Genomic DNA, 15,781 nt, shown 5'->3' with positions numbered 1-15,781 from the left:
TGAAAATGTGATTTTGGCCGTACCACTCTTTCAGATGTGGCTTTAAGATTTTCTGCAGTTGTGGCAGCCTTTGCTGCACCACCAGATGCAACAGAAATACTCCGAGCTGGTTCATACATGGACAAAATTTTAAGTTTGGCTTCAGCCGCAGCAATTGCTGTTTGGAGCTCTAAATTTCCTTCCTTGCTTTAAGCTCAGCTTCTTCCATTTCAAGCTCTTGTTTCTGTTTCAAAGCATTTGCTCGTGCCAACAACTCTGCCTTTTTAGTTTCAATTCTCAGCCTGGATGAAGCTGTAGATGACACGCTTGAAGCCACATAACTACCAGATTTTTTCATCAAGAGGGTTTGTGAAGAAGAAATAACCATTGAGGCGCTGTCTGAGCATTTAACCTCTGCATCACATTGCTCTGCCTCTTTAGATTGGAGTTTTACTCTTTCAATCCATTCATTGACCTTGTCAACAAAACTCTTAAATGCTTGAGACTTAGGTTCAAACCAGTATAGCTGATCTAAATATGTCTCATCATCTGACATAAGTTCTCTGGTTGCATTTTTTATGTCTTGGAATGCAAGGAAAGACTGTGCAAACTCACCATTTATGCATTGATACACAGTGTCAATGTTACCATAGTCCTCAAGCAAAGTTTCAATTTCTCTCATTTGCCTTGTCAAATGTCCTAACTTGGCTTTTCTAGACCCCATCAACTAGTTAAGCCGTTCCTCTTGGGCTTTAGCAGTCATCTTAGGCACTCTTTTAGAGGCCGCACTCTTTTCCTCAGTTTCCATATTGATCAATGTTCGTATTCAAAGCGCGCGTTGCGTTCATTACGAAAGCAGATGAGATCGCCCTCTTGCGATGTTGTGTAAAGGCGCAAATACGGCGGGTCCATGACGCAGCAAAATATAACAATATCCAAAGCTTTATAATATCCCCAAAATATCCAAAAGACGGAAATGTTCACCATAGTCACATCAGATAAATCCTTAGAGTGTAATCCAAACGCCATCGCATAATTCTAGTTACGGTAGTCCATTATAATCCAAATATCGTGCCTGAAGGCGCGTGAATCACTCAACGATCCTCTCATAAAACAAAACCAAAAACATTGCACGTTTTGGACAAAAGGAGAAGTTTTCTTACTAATGTTAATGCACAATCCTATAGTCCTCTTGTAATACAGCGGCCGGCAAGAAAATCTTCTTACTCGTCACAAGATCCGTAACCAAGTTTGAGTTTAATAACATTACAAAAAAAACAATTACAAACAAAATCCAGATGGTCCTTATGTCCTTTGATATACAGTTATTAACCCTTTAACTTGTATTTCCTTTAAACGCTTAAACACAAGTTTTCCTTAAAGACAGAAAGACGGTAAGAAAACTGTTTCTCTTTACTTCTCCGGCCGTGTCAATTCAACCTAATGTCTCAGCATGACGTGGTCGTTAAAGAGACAGCGCCAAAGTACACATCAGAAATAATAGTGTTATTAAAGCATACATAAAAATATCAATATTGCTTTTACTAAACAGAAATAACATTATGAGCAACATAATACAAATTATAAGAAATTGGCTCCTACAACTCCTATGTCAAAGCGAAATTCCCCCATAATAATGGAAACTCAGACAATTCGTTCCATAACCCCAAAATATTCATAGAAAAATAACTAATACAAAATCTAAAGTAAAAAACAAAAACAAATTAACTGTACTTTACGTGGCTGTAGTGATTGAGATCAGAGAAAAGATAGGAGGAAGGTGGGGAGGGGGGCTGCTGTGTAGGACAAATTTAACACACACACGCACACACCAGTTTACCTATAGAGACTAGTGTTGAAAAGTTTTAATTATTTTAGTGACTCAGTTATTTGAATCTAGTTCATCAAAATGAACAGATCTTTTTTTTAGTCATTTAGTTAATTTCGTTCTTTTGATTAGAAATTAAATAAAATGTTACATTATTAATAAACAGACCCCCAACATGCCTTCATACAAAAACTTTGGCTATAGTTCCAATAATGAAAATATTACAATGCAGCTAAGGACATATTATGATAAACAGAATAAGGAGCTCACCTCTCATATCTTCTGGTCTGAGTTGTTTATTCTTTTGAATCTGTTGCACTGCATAGCGTCTATGGGAGTCACGTGACAAAAGAACAAACAACTAGGAGTAGAAGACTTATTAGAAGAACCATTCAATTCTGTTTTCTGTGTACTGTATGGCATATTGTCTATAGGAGTCACGAAACAAAAGAACGAATGGTTCAGACCAAACACTCAAAGGTGGTTGATTCAAGATGGCGGTATGACTAGGTGTATTTACATGGCTGCGTGAAATTAACTTTGGGTATATCTTTCTTATGTTGATATAGGAAATAAGTCACACTTATGTGCTACTTATTCTAGCATAAATTTGCGTTGTTTTAATGCAAGGTCTGCGGTTTATTTAATTCTACAGAACAACATAAGTTAACTTGTTATGGAGTTGACAGTTCCTGAAGTGATGGACGTGGAGGTCTGAAAGATGGCAGAAAAAATTATTATTGATAACACACTCCTACACTTGACGAAGCAAAAAGGTGGGTGAATGTGACTCCTTTCCTAACACACTGTCCAAAACTCACCCACCGAAGAAGCTTGCAATAGGAGATGCATCAGACGACTTGACCTTAAGTCAGGTACATAAGAGCATTATTTAATTAATCAAACAGTCCTCAGAGGAAATAAAAGTAATGGTGAAGAAAAGTTGACTTTCAACCTCTTGAAAGAAGCACTAAAAGTTGTACATTCGGAAATATTTGACATTCGTAAAGGTAATGAAGATTTGAAAAACAAAAATAAAGAGATTGTAAAGCGGGTCTCTGAATTGGAGGACAAACTGAATGATCAAGATCGATACTGTCGGAGATGGAATCATCGTTTGGAGGGGCTGACTGAATGCGCCGAGGATAATGTCAAGTCTCAGGTAATTGAGATCTGTAAAGCGGTGGTTGTCAAGGAGGAACGTAACGTGCAAGGGAAAGAAACCGAGGCCAGTAATAATTTTGCTTTCAGAACGGCTCGGGACCTTACATAGAAAGAAAATGTAAGAAAAGAAAAGGATATTATAAGAAGACTTTACGATCAAGGATAGAGTTATGTGGAATCTTCTTTGGCCTAATATTGAGCAAGCACGTAAAGAAGGCAAGAGAGCGTTCTATGTGGGAGTCATGGGAAATCAAATGGTAAATTATGCTTCCATGTCATTGGTCAAGAATCATAGTACAATCTGTTATAGTGGCATCTGCTTGTTGCAGTATACATATTTAGGATATATATATATATATATATATATATATATATATATATATATATATATATATATATTATTTTCTATTTCCAAATATGTAACATAAAGCTTACAGATGTTATTTATTGCTTATGTAACATTAGATCTAGGTAAAGATGTTATTTGAATTTGTTCTTGTGATATTTGGACTATATAACAATTCAATTCAATTCAATTTTATTTGTATAGCGCTTTTAACAATTGTCATTGTCGCAAAGCAGCTTTAAACACTCAAAATAATTATTTAAGTTTGTATGAAATGTGAATGTATATGAACCAAGCCGATCAGATAGTCCCTGATCTACGGTGGCCCAGAAGGGCAAATCATCTTTCCTGTATATATGTATGTTTTTTCCCTTATAAATGTGCTTTCTCCCTTATAAATGTGTTTTTTTCCACTTGAAAATGTCTTTTTCCCCCTTGTAAATGTGTGCTTTTTCCCGTTTGTGCGCAACTGCTTTTTCCTGTGTGAGAACTGTCTTTCTCCCGTATTTTGCAAGCTAAATGCTAATGCGCCCCCCCGCGCATTGTCCCCCTACATAATCTCTATCAAATATTATATTAGAACATAAATTCGTAGGTTTATGATTTACAAATCACAAATTACACCGAACGAATTTCCCCCTTGTAGTGTATTATTTTTCCCGTGTACAGTAACTACAGTATATTATTTTTCTCTTGTAAATGTATGCTTTTTCCCATGTACTTATATTGTTTTTCCTTTGAAAATGTGTACTTTTTCCCGTGTACGTATATTAGTTTTCCCGTGTAAGTATATTACTTTTCCCTAGAAAATGTATATTACGTATATTAGTTTTCGTATGTCACTTAATTCATTTTTGTTGCACTTAAGCAAACAAGATCTCAATATTTAAATTTGAAGTGGGACTGGTGTATAGAAAGTTGGAAATAAGAGTACCCTTTATACTCTCTCAACACTTACATTATACTGTATTCTATTTATTGTTCAATTGAGTGTTCTAATAGGGTTTTTCTATTTTTTTTATTTTTCTTTCAAGTTCTTGTCAATAAGTATTTTCTCAGTTAATGCCAGGGGTCCACGAAACATGTTTAAAAAAAACCTTGTTTTTGTTTTGCATTGCTGATTTTTGGTTCATTCAAGAAACTCATGCCTGCAAAGGTGATATGCTTTTTTGGAAGAATCAATGGGGTTCTAACATTTGTTTTTTTTTTGGTGCCTCAAATAGAACAGCAGGTGTCACCATTTTAGAAGACAAACCAAGGTAAAACTATTATAATAAATATATATGCCACCAGTAATAAAAAAACAAATTAGTTAATCTTTTATAATATTGAAGGCCATATTAATCATTTACATTCAAACTTTCCCGCTGCTGAGGTGATTTGGGGTGGTGACTTCATACAGATACTTTGATACTAAAACTAGATCGATGGCCTCCTAGAACTGACAATATGGCACGCAAATTAAAAATTGTTTGCTTACGACTGAACATGACATTAGGGCTACGTTTACACTGCAGGTCTCGATGCCCAATTCTGATTTGTTGCCTATATCAGATTTTTTTTGACCGTCTGTTTACACGTTCTTTCAACTATGACTCATATCCGATACACGTGTTTACACTTGCCATGCTATCTGAAACATCGCGCATACTTAAAGGGAGGTTCTTGCGCAACACACTAGCCAAGATAGACGGAGATGAAGTATGCTTGACACTAGCTCTGCGATATATGCAAAGTTCGCGAAACGTCACCATGCTTTTAAAACGGAGGAGGAGGGAAAAAAACAGCATAATTGCAGCCTGCGCATATGCTTCATTCACCAAATACTGATTTCTTAATGTTATTTAGCCCTAATAAGCATTAAAAAAGTGGGGTGTTGGGTGCTTTTCCTTTTTAATGTCACCTGCGATGTTATAATTCCACACGTGCTTCCACCGGAGAATAACATTACGTCATTAAACCGTGAAGAAGCCTATTTATAACCTCCAGGTGCACCTAATCGAGTGACATCACCTGACCGAGGGTATATATGTCAAAAATTTTGGCGTGTTTGACACACATGTGCTTCACAACCAGTTACGACGAAACGTTTTCCATAGCGCTTACGCGCATCTCGTTCGTGCTTTTTCAGGGAACAGGGTTACAGCAAAGTAACCAGAGACATTTCCAATGCTGAAGCAAACATGAATTTTATTTAGTTCAACAAACAGATCTTTCATGATGAATGTGTGTATATGTGCCCTTATATTATTTTCATAATGATGAAAGGAAAGGTCCAAAATTGGGCTTTGAAATTTAGAGTAAGTTACTGATTCATGAATATGCCAACATGTCTTATTTAAAATATAAAAATGTGTCATCATCAGAAGACATGAATATCTATCTATCTATCTATCTATCTATCTATCTATATATATATATATATATATATATATATATAAAGAAACGTCCCTTTTTCAGGACTGTGTATTTCAACAATAATGTTGTAAAAATCCAAATAACTTTACAGATCTTCATTTTAAAGGGTTTAAACAATGTTGTCCATGCATGTTCAATTAACCATAATCAATTAATTAACATGCACCTGTGGAATGGTCGTTAAGACCTCAACAGCTTACAGAAAGTAGGCATTTAAGGTCACAGTTTTAAAAACACAGGACACTAAAGGACACTTGTTTACCGACTGTGAAAAACACCCAAAGAAAGATGCCCAGGGTCCCTGCTCATCTGCGTGAACGTGCATTAGGCATGCTGCAGGGAGGCATGAGGACTGCTGATGTGGCTGGGGCGATAAATCGCCATGTCCGCACCGTGAGACGCCTAAGACGGCGCTACAGGGAGACAGGAAGGGCAGCTGATCATCCTCGCAGTGGAAGACCACGTGTAACAACACCCGCACAGGATCGGTACATCCGAATATCACACCTGCGTGACAGGTACAGGATGGCCACAACAACTGCCCGAGTCACACCAGGAACACACAATCCCTCCATCAGTGCTCAGACTGTCCGCAATAGGCAGTCCATGAGGAGGAGATGCACTGCAGGACTTCAAGCAGCTGGTGGCCACACCAGATACTGACTGGTACTTTTGAATTTGAGCCTCCCTTCATTCAGGGACACATTGTGAAACATTTTTAGTTTATGTCTTATGGTGTTGACTCTTTGTGTTCATACAAATATTTATGCATTAAGTTTACTGAAAGTAAAAACAGTTGAAAGTCAGAGGACGTTTCTTTTTTTGCTGAGTATGTGTATATATATATAATCATATTAAGTAAATATTCTTTTATGAACACAAAGTGCTTCTGGCTTTTTATAATAATAATCATCTTTTTTTTGTGTCCAGCATTGAATAATTATTTCATCCATTATTTAACCACATGGAAATAATAGCTGGAATGTGACTGTGAATTTATGATTGAAATAAAGCTGTTTGTCGGCGTGCGGAAACCTGCGGCTCGTACTTTCACTTTACAAAAGGCAGCATTTTTATCAAAAAGCTAATAAACGCGACAGCGCACTCAGTTACTGTAATCCCTCTTCTCATCTTTCATGTAGGTCTGCTTGGTCTTGTTAATTTATTTTAAACCCCTCAATTCTGCAAATTCCCTCATCAGCGAAACCGGTTCGATAACTTCACACCTAGCGTGAATAAAAGGTGAGAAGAGGGACGGGCATCACACGCACGGGCATCTGAACAAAAAATAATAGTGGGCTGGTAGGCACGTTTTTTTTTCATATAACTTAAACGGCTAAATTAAGTTAAATATACACAAAAAATTTATAACTGCGTTTGCTTTACATTTGAGCACTCGTGTTTAAATAGCTTTTTTATTGTATATACTACCATATCATATCTTTATGTCTAATACTGTTTTATTTATATTTTACATTACATGCAGTTGTAATTAACTTACGATTGTACTTTTAAAATGTAACCTACGTTTCTACAGTATAAGCATATTTAACTACTTCAGCAGTGAATGAGAAATTTGGCTTTTAGATAAGTCCTTTTTTGATATAATTTTATTATTTATTTAATTATCTTAATATAAATATGATTCTTATTTTATGTATTCTGGTTGAATATAGTCCTTAAGAGCAAGCATTGTGTCAGAGGGTTCTGCGGAATCTCTTCTCACCTTTCATTCACGATGGGTGTAAATTTATCAAACTATGTAAGCTGTGTAAAATAAAGTTCTCCCAGCCATTGCATTGAGCAGCAATCAAGACAACTCGTCTCTCCAACATCCTTTCCGGCAGTAAAACGCTACAATATTATTTCTCTATATATATTCTCTTATTATGACTTGAACAAATCTGCTTACATCGGAGCCGCTAGCATGTTGGAAAAGCCAGCTTTTTTTAGCAAGTAGCCTTTATATTTGTGTTTGTTTTGTTTTTAGGGGTGTGTGGGGGTGGGGCGGGGTATGTCTGCATGTCTGGATGTATCATCCTATTGATCAAAATGCTGCCTACCTTGTATCCCTTCCCTAGTGTGAATGTCTGCAACAATTACTAACCATTGAAATGTTAAGAATTTAATTGAATACAAATATATGAAATTAGATTTTCATTATACATAATATTTTTATTATATATATATATATATATATATATATATATATATATATATATATATATATATTACAGTGGTGTGAAAAAATATTTGCCCTCTTCCTGATTTCTTATTCTTTTGCATGTTTGTCACACTAAAATGTTTCTGCTCATCAAAAACCGTTAACTATTAGTCAAAGATAACATAATTGAACACAAAATGCAGTTTTTAAATGAAGGTTTACGTTATTAAGGGAGAAAAAAAAAACTCCAAATCTACATGGCCCTGTGTGAAAAAGTGATTGCCCCCCTTGTTAAAAAATAACTTAACTGTGGTTTATCACACCTGAGTTCAATTTCTGTAGTCACCCCCAGGCCTGATTACTGCCACACCTGTTTCAACCAAGAAATCACTTAAATAGGAGCTACCTGACACAGAGAAGTAGACCAAAAGCACCTCAAAAGCTAGACATCATGCCAAGATCCAAAGAAATTCAGGAACAAATGAGAACAAAAGTAATTGAGATCTATCTGGTTGTCTGGTAAAGGTTATAAAGCCATTTCTAAAGCTTTGGGACTCCAGCGAACCACAGCGAGAGCCATTATCCACAAATGGCAAAAACATGGAACAGTGGTGAACCTTCCCAGGAGTGGCCGGCCGACCAAAATTACCCCAAGAGCGCAGAGACAACTCATCCGAGAGGCCACAAAAGACCCCAGGACAACATCTAAAGAACTGCAGGCCTCACTTGCCTCAATTAAGGTCAGTGTTCACGACTCCACCATAAGAAAGAAACTGGGCAAAAACGGCCTGCATGGCAGATTTCCAAGGCACAAACCACTTTTAAGCAAAAAGAACATTAAGGCTCGTCTCAATTTAGCTAAAAAACATCTCAATGATTGCCAAGACTTTTGGGAAAATACCTTGTGGACCGACGAGACAAAAGTTGAACTTTTTGGAAGGTGCGTGTCCCGTTACATCTGGCGTAAAAGTAACACAGCATTTCAGAAAAAGAACATCATACCAACAGTAAAATATGGTGGTGGTAGTGTGATGGTCTGGGGTTGTTTTGCTGCTTCAGGACCTGGAAGGCTTGCTGTGATAGATGGAACCATGAATTCTACCGTCTACCAAAAAAATCCTGAAGGAGAATGTCCGGCCATCTGTTCGTCAACTCAAGCTGAAGCGATCTTGGGTGCTGCAGCAGGACAATGACCCAAAACACACCAGCAAATCCACCTCTGAATGGCTGAAGAAAAACAAAATGAAGACTTTGGAGTGGCCTAGTCAAAGTCCTGACCTGAATCCTATTGAGATGTTGTGGCATGACCTTAAAAAGGCGGTTCATGCTAGAAAACCCTCAAATAAAGCTGAATTACAACAATTCTGCAAAGATGAGTGGGCCAAAATTCCTCCAGAGCTCTGTAAAAGACTCGTTGCAAGTTATCGCAAACGCTTGATTGCAGTTATTGCTGCTAAGGGTGCCCCAACCAGTTATTAGGTTCAGGGGGCAATTACTTTTTCACACAGGGCCATGTAGGTTTGGATTTTTTTTCTCCCTAAATAATAAAAACCTTCATTTAAAAACTGCATTTTGTGTTCAATTATGTTATCTTTGACTAATAGTTAAATGTGTTTGATGATCAGAAACATTTTGTGTGACAAACATGCAAAAAGAATAAGAAATCAGGAAGGGGGCAAATAGTTTTTCACACCACTGTATATACTTACAGTATGTTAGCGTACTTTTACTACGCTGAAGTACCATTTAAAACTATTTATTCATTTATCTTTTATTTGGTTACTTACTTACTTAATAACTAGCGAATGCTTCAGTAAAAGGCTCTACAGCAATGGCAATATAAATGACAATGGAATATTAAACCAACATGACATGTTGTTTTTACATATTCTTTTACAATTTATTACAAATAATCTTTTATTTTTGTATTATTTTATTTTTATTTATTTTATTATTATTATATTTTTTTTTTTATTATTATTATTATTATTATTCATTATTTTATTAGATTACAATGTTATTTTATTATTTATGTGAAGCACTTTGGGGCATTCATGTTGTTAAAGTGCTATACAAATAAAGATGAGTTGAGTTGAGTTGAATATTACAGAATCTGCAAGTTGACGCCCTTGCACTAATCACTAACCATTAAAATGATGGATTTGAAATAAAATGCCACATATTCATGTTTAATTAAACTCTTAAATCATTGTGTTCCATATGTGTTTACTGCATAAACAACGGACCATAAGGTCTAGGTGGCAAACAGAGACATTTCTTTTCCGTTTTTTGCATTAAGTTTAATCATGCAGCATTTTTAGTATTCATAGCAAAAGCAACCCAACAGTGTGATTAAAGTACACGAAATAACACAGATTTTTAACCCTGCATAAACAACCCAACGATGTGTTTACAGATACCTACTAGTAGTACTACTACTAATAAATGGAGAAAGCGCAGTCAAAGCCCGGGGATTATGCGTGCTGTTGCGATGTATTCAGCAAGTAGCATATATTTTTGTGTTTGTTGCATTTCATGTCTGTAGTTTTATTGATAAATCTGCTCATATCTGTGCACGTGTTTATCAGCTTTTTGATCAAAAAGCAGCACGCGAAACTCACTTTCACTTTGCAAAAGGCAGTGTTTATTGTTGTGTATATTTAAAAGGCATAAACACAAAACAATATTGTTTTTGTTTTCTTTGTTGTACTTCGTCTTTTTGCGTTACTATAATAATAAGAATAATAACAATAATTATAATAATAAATTCAGAGTACAACTACTACTACTACTACTACTACTACTACTGATAAAATTGAATAGAGAAAGCGCAGTCAAAGAAGTATCATCACTGAAGGAGAGAAGAAAATAAAGAATAAATACAGATCAGTATTTACAGTTGAGCTCGAGACGTTTATGAGCTCTGTCTCTTGCTGTCAATGGACGCCTAAAAAAGATAACACATTTTCGGCTTCAGTAGACACACAATATTTCAGATTGAAACACGACTGCCCCCTACAGGTAATGAAGGGCATTTTCACAGCTTGCTGCTTGCAGTCGCGGCAAGTCGCGGGATTCCTTTTCTCGAAACATGCATTCTTAATGGCCAGTTCTGAAAACGTTTTGTGAAGTTTGGGTTTCAGCAAGTTAAATGCCTACAAGTAGCAATGCAACCTCGTTTTCCCCCCTTTATTTGTGTGCAACTTTGTCAAATACGTACAGTCATTAAAATGTACGAATAAAATTAATAGAAAGACTATCAAAATACAGTATACTGTATTCAAGGATTCAAGGATTCAAGGAGCTTTATTGTCATAACAGCACACTTTCATGTTCTGGTACGAAATTAGGACCCAGGTCCCGTTTAAGCCACAGAGATAGCATAGTAATATAAATATGAGGGTGTAAATATGTATATACATGAATATAAATAAGAGCAGTCAGATATATCATGCAGGAAATTAGACATAAACTATGCATAGTGTATTTTACATTTTCAGAGGCTGTATTGCACACATTGTATATTCGACTTATAGGGTTATATATATATTGCACCGTAGAGTTATATATAACACTATACTCATTTTTCTCAATCCCTATTCTGTTATTGCCTCCTCCCATATCTTCTTTTAGCTCCTTATTGTCATTGCTGCTGTTTTGCTTTATGTTATTTAATTATTAGTGTTGATGTTGTTGCTGTAATAATAATAATAATAATAATAATAATAATAATTTATTCATCTCAGTCTAAATTCAGCTGCAGTATTTAAGTTCTCTATTTTGCCTTGTAAATTTGTCTTTTGTGCCTTTAAAAAAGAAACAAAGAAAAAAAAATACAAATTTTGAGGATTTCACCAAATTTCAAACAAAACCCAAACAACTGTGAGTAGTTTTTTTTTTTTTTTTGGTTTTTCCAAGATGCATAATAATCTTATTCTTATTTTTCTAATTTCCTATTCCTTTTCCAACAGTCATGTCTCATCTGTCCTCAGATGCTCAAAGTTATTGAAATATTAATTAATGTTTATTATACTCCTTTTATGATCTCAAGATTACATGTCATATAATGATGAATTATTGAAGTTAATTATGGTTAGGATCAATATGATTAATTTTTTTCTAAGCTTGATTACATTAGATTATATTATTTTAATTATTATTGTTACTGATTATTGATCCCTTTGTTTCTTATAGCTTTAAAAAAAGAGAAGTCTGGCCATCTGAGCTCTGTGTCTGGGGAAAAACCGGAACTGAAAGTTATTTTCAGTTGCTTAACCCAGATAAGACAGAAGTTCCAGTAATAGGACCGCATACAGCTAAAAGTAAGATTCTAGATCACTCTGTAACTTTAGATGGCCTTTCTGTTCCATCAAGTGCAACAGTAAAAGACCTCGGTGTGATTATAGATTCAAGTCTTTCATTTGAAGCACATGTAGATAATATTACCAGGATAGCATTCTTTCACCTCAGAAATATTGCCAAGATAAGAAATATATTGTCGCTAAATGATGCAGAAAAACTTTTATCACCTCTGGGTTGGACTATTGTAATGCCTTACTGTCTGGTTGTTCAACTAGGTGCATAAATAAGCTTCAGCTAGTCCAGAATGCAGCAGCGAGAGTCCTCACTAGAACCAGAAGATATGAGCACATCACCCCTATCTTATCTTCACTCCATTGGCTCCCTGTGAAATTTCGCATTGATTTTAAAATACTACTTTTGACATATAAAGTATTAAATGGTCTTGCGCCGCAGTACCTGAGCGAACTGCTAGTGTCTTACGATCCGTCACGCCTACTTCGATCAGATTTGCCTTAGTTAAAGGAGCAGATCTGGGGGACTCAGAGTATTATGGACGTAGAGTATTATGTGAACTGGTATGTTTAGATGCTGTCTTCCCCATTCTCATTGATCACTCAGGTTTGCTGACGGTGAGGTTCTTCAGGAAGCCCTCATGTCTGTGTTTCCTTCTGGCTCTCCCTTTTAGTTATCCTGTTGTAGTTAGTCCTGCCGGAGTCTCTGCTTGCACTCTACAGTAAATATACATTCACATTATACATTATTTGACTGTGACCATACCTAACTGTTATCTCTCCTCTTCTGCTCTCTCTCCCGTTCCTTCTCTTCCCTTTCTCCCCCTCTCTCCTTTTCCCTCTCTCTGTCGAGCTACACATGTCGTTCCTGAGCTGCCAGTGATCCAGACTCCTTCTGCCCTCCGGACCTGTCTGACCCATCCTGGTGCCCCGCTTCTGGTTGGAGATCTCGTTGCATGGATGCCCCGTGTGTCTCTTTGGCATGCGTCTCGTGTCTGGGGATGGTTCTTGCTACCTAGAAGACGGTTCTGGCCTCGACTTACACATGAAACAGAAAGGTGTGATTAGAAAGTTGTTCTAGCTGCATGTGGTCTGAGTTCTTCTGTCTCGTCAGAATAAAGCAGAATTAATCAGCCTAACAGTGGAAACTAATATCATGCTTACTAATAATGTTTCCCAGAGAAAGCATATAGAGAGAAGATAGCAGTGGGCCTAAAACCAAACCATTTAGAAAACCAAACATTACTTTAGTACATGTACTGTACAATGGGCACCTTAAATCTACAAATTGATATTAATCAATGAGCCAGGAAAGTGCAGTTCCTTCAATTTCTATTAAATCTTTTTATATATCAAGGAGAATACTATGATCAATAGTGTCAAAAGCTTCACTAAGGTCAAGTAAGAGGCACAACCCTGATCAGAGGACAGTAGGAGATCATTTACCACTTTAACCAGCGCTGTCTCTGTGCTATGATGAGGCCTAAATCCTGATGGATACATTTCAAGATTGGTTTCCGTATGTAAATATTCAATTAAATTCACTTACTCTCTTACTCATCATCTATACTGCTTTATCCTGTATTCAGTGTCGTGGGGAACTGGAGCCTACCCCAGGAGACTAAGGGCACAATGCAGGATACACCATGGACAGGGTGCCAATCCATCATAGGGCACACACATAAACACACTTACATACTCATTTACACACTATGGGCAATTTGGGAGATCTCCAACCAGAAGCGGAACACCAGGACTAGTTAGACAGGTCCAGAGGGCAGAAGGGGTCTGGATCACTGGCAGCTCAGGAGCGACATGTATAGCTCGACAAAGACAAGAAGAGTTAAAAAGAGAGAAGGAGAGAAAAAGAGAGAGAGCAGAAGAAAATGAGAGATAACAGTTAGAAATGGTCAGAGTCACACAATGTATAAGGCGAATGTATATTTAGTGCAGAGTGCAAGCAGGGACTCCTCGGCAGGACTAACTATGACAGCATAACTAAAAGGGAGAGCCAGAAGAAAACACAGACATGAGGGCTCCTTGAGATGCAAAATGACCAATCACCTCACCGTTAACAAACCTGAGTGATCAATGAGAGTGGAGACGACAGCATCTAAACACACTAGTTCACCTAATACTCTACGTCCACGAGTCCCCCAGATCTGCTCCTTTACCTAAGGCTAATCTATTTACAAAAATGCTTGGCTAAATAAATAGGTTTTTAGCCTGGACTTAAACACTGAGACTGTGTCTAAGTCCCAAACATTAATTGGAAGACTATTCCATAACTTTGGGGCTCTGTAAGTAAAAGCTCTGCCCCCTGCCGTAATTTTCATAATATGTGGTACTGACAAGCAGCCTGCATCCTTTAATCAAATTAGGGGTGGCAGATCATAATGCTTTATATGCCAAAAGTAGTATTTTAAAATTAATGCGAAATTTTACTGGGAGCCAATGCAGTTAGGATAAGATATTAAACATTATTTGCAGCAAACCAAAAATGCTGTCTGCTTCTCAATGCCGTCATCTTTTCATCGTGTGTACTGGAGCATGCAGTCAGCTGTTAACCAAAAAAAAAAATATTATTATTATTGTCATCATATCAATATGACACTATAACTTAAACTTTAAGTCAAGAAATTGTTAATATTATATAGGCTAGCAATCTGTAAAAAAAAAAATCTTGGTACATCTTTAATCAATTATTATTATTAATAATACAGACAAAGTGACGTCAGCTCGAAAAGTTCAATAAATCACATGTCGGCGGGTGTCGCACAATGGTGGTTGTGATGTATATTTTGTGCGACCAAAAATTAAACATGTCTTATTTTAATGTTACTAGATCACCATAATCTTTACATTTTAAATTACAGCTAATGAACTTAAATAAAATACATTTAAATTAAATACTCATTATTTTTCAATGTCACAGGGAGCCAAAGCAGGGAGATGAAAGAGCCACATGCGGCTCTGGAGCCACACGCTGCCTGTCACCTGCTTTAGCACACGCCCCACTGTCTCTATCTGCTCCGTGCCACCTGCTCAGCACCGCTTGTCTTACCTGCTCCTGGTACCACCTGTGTGGTACTGATGACCTTGCATCTACTGAGCTTCGACCCACAGAATCATGAAACAAGTAATTTCGATAAGACTGCATTCTTTCTATTTGACTGCTTAAGAAGTGCATATTAATGTACAGTATATACCTGTTGTTGCAACTTTGAAGGCATCACAAGCTTCCCGTGTGTTCTGTCTGTGTGCCAGACCCGTTACAACGTTGTTGCAAACAGTGCAGTTAGTAAAATTGCAGCCCAAAAAAGTTCAGGACACTAAGCTGGACTAATAAAGAGAAAGAGAGAGAGAGAGAGAGAGAATGTAAATGGCGATATTAAAGTGATAAGTCATTTATGGCGGTGAGGTAGGATATCCGCCTTTAATAGAGGATTACAAAGTTCTGAGTCAATATAAGAATCCTAAGCCCCAAAAAGAAAGTCCCCCCCACCCAAACAAAAACAAAAACAAAAACACTAGTTATCCCTGACACAACATTTATTATATTGCAGTAT

This window comes from Clarias gariepinus, chromosome 15 (assembly GCF_024256425.1).
Source record: "Clarias gariepinus isolate MV-2021 ecotype Netherlands chromosome 15, CGAR_prim_01v2, whole genome shotgun sequence".
Taxonomy (NCBI): Eukaryota; Metazoa; Chordata; class Actinopteri; order Siluriformes; family Clariidae; genus Clarias; species Clarias gariepinus.
Note: the sequence above shows the minus strand (reverse complement) of the source record.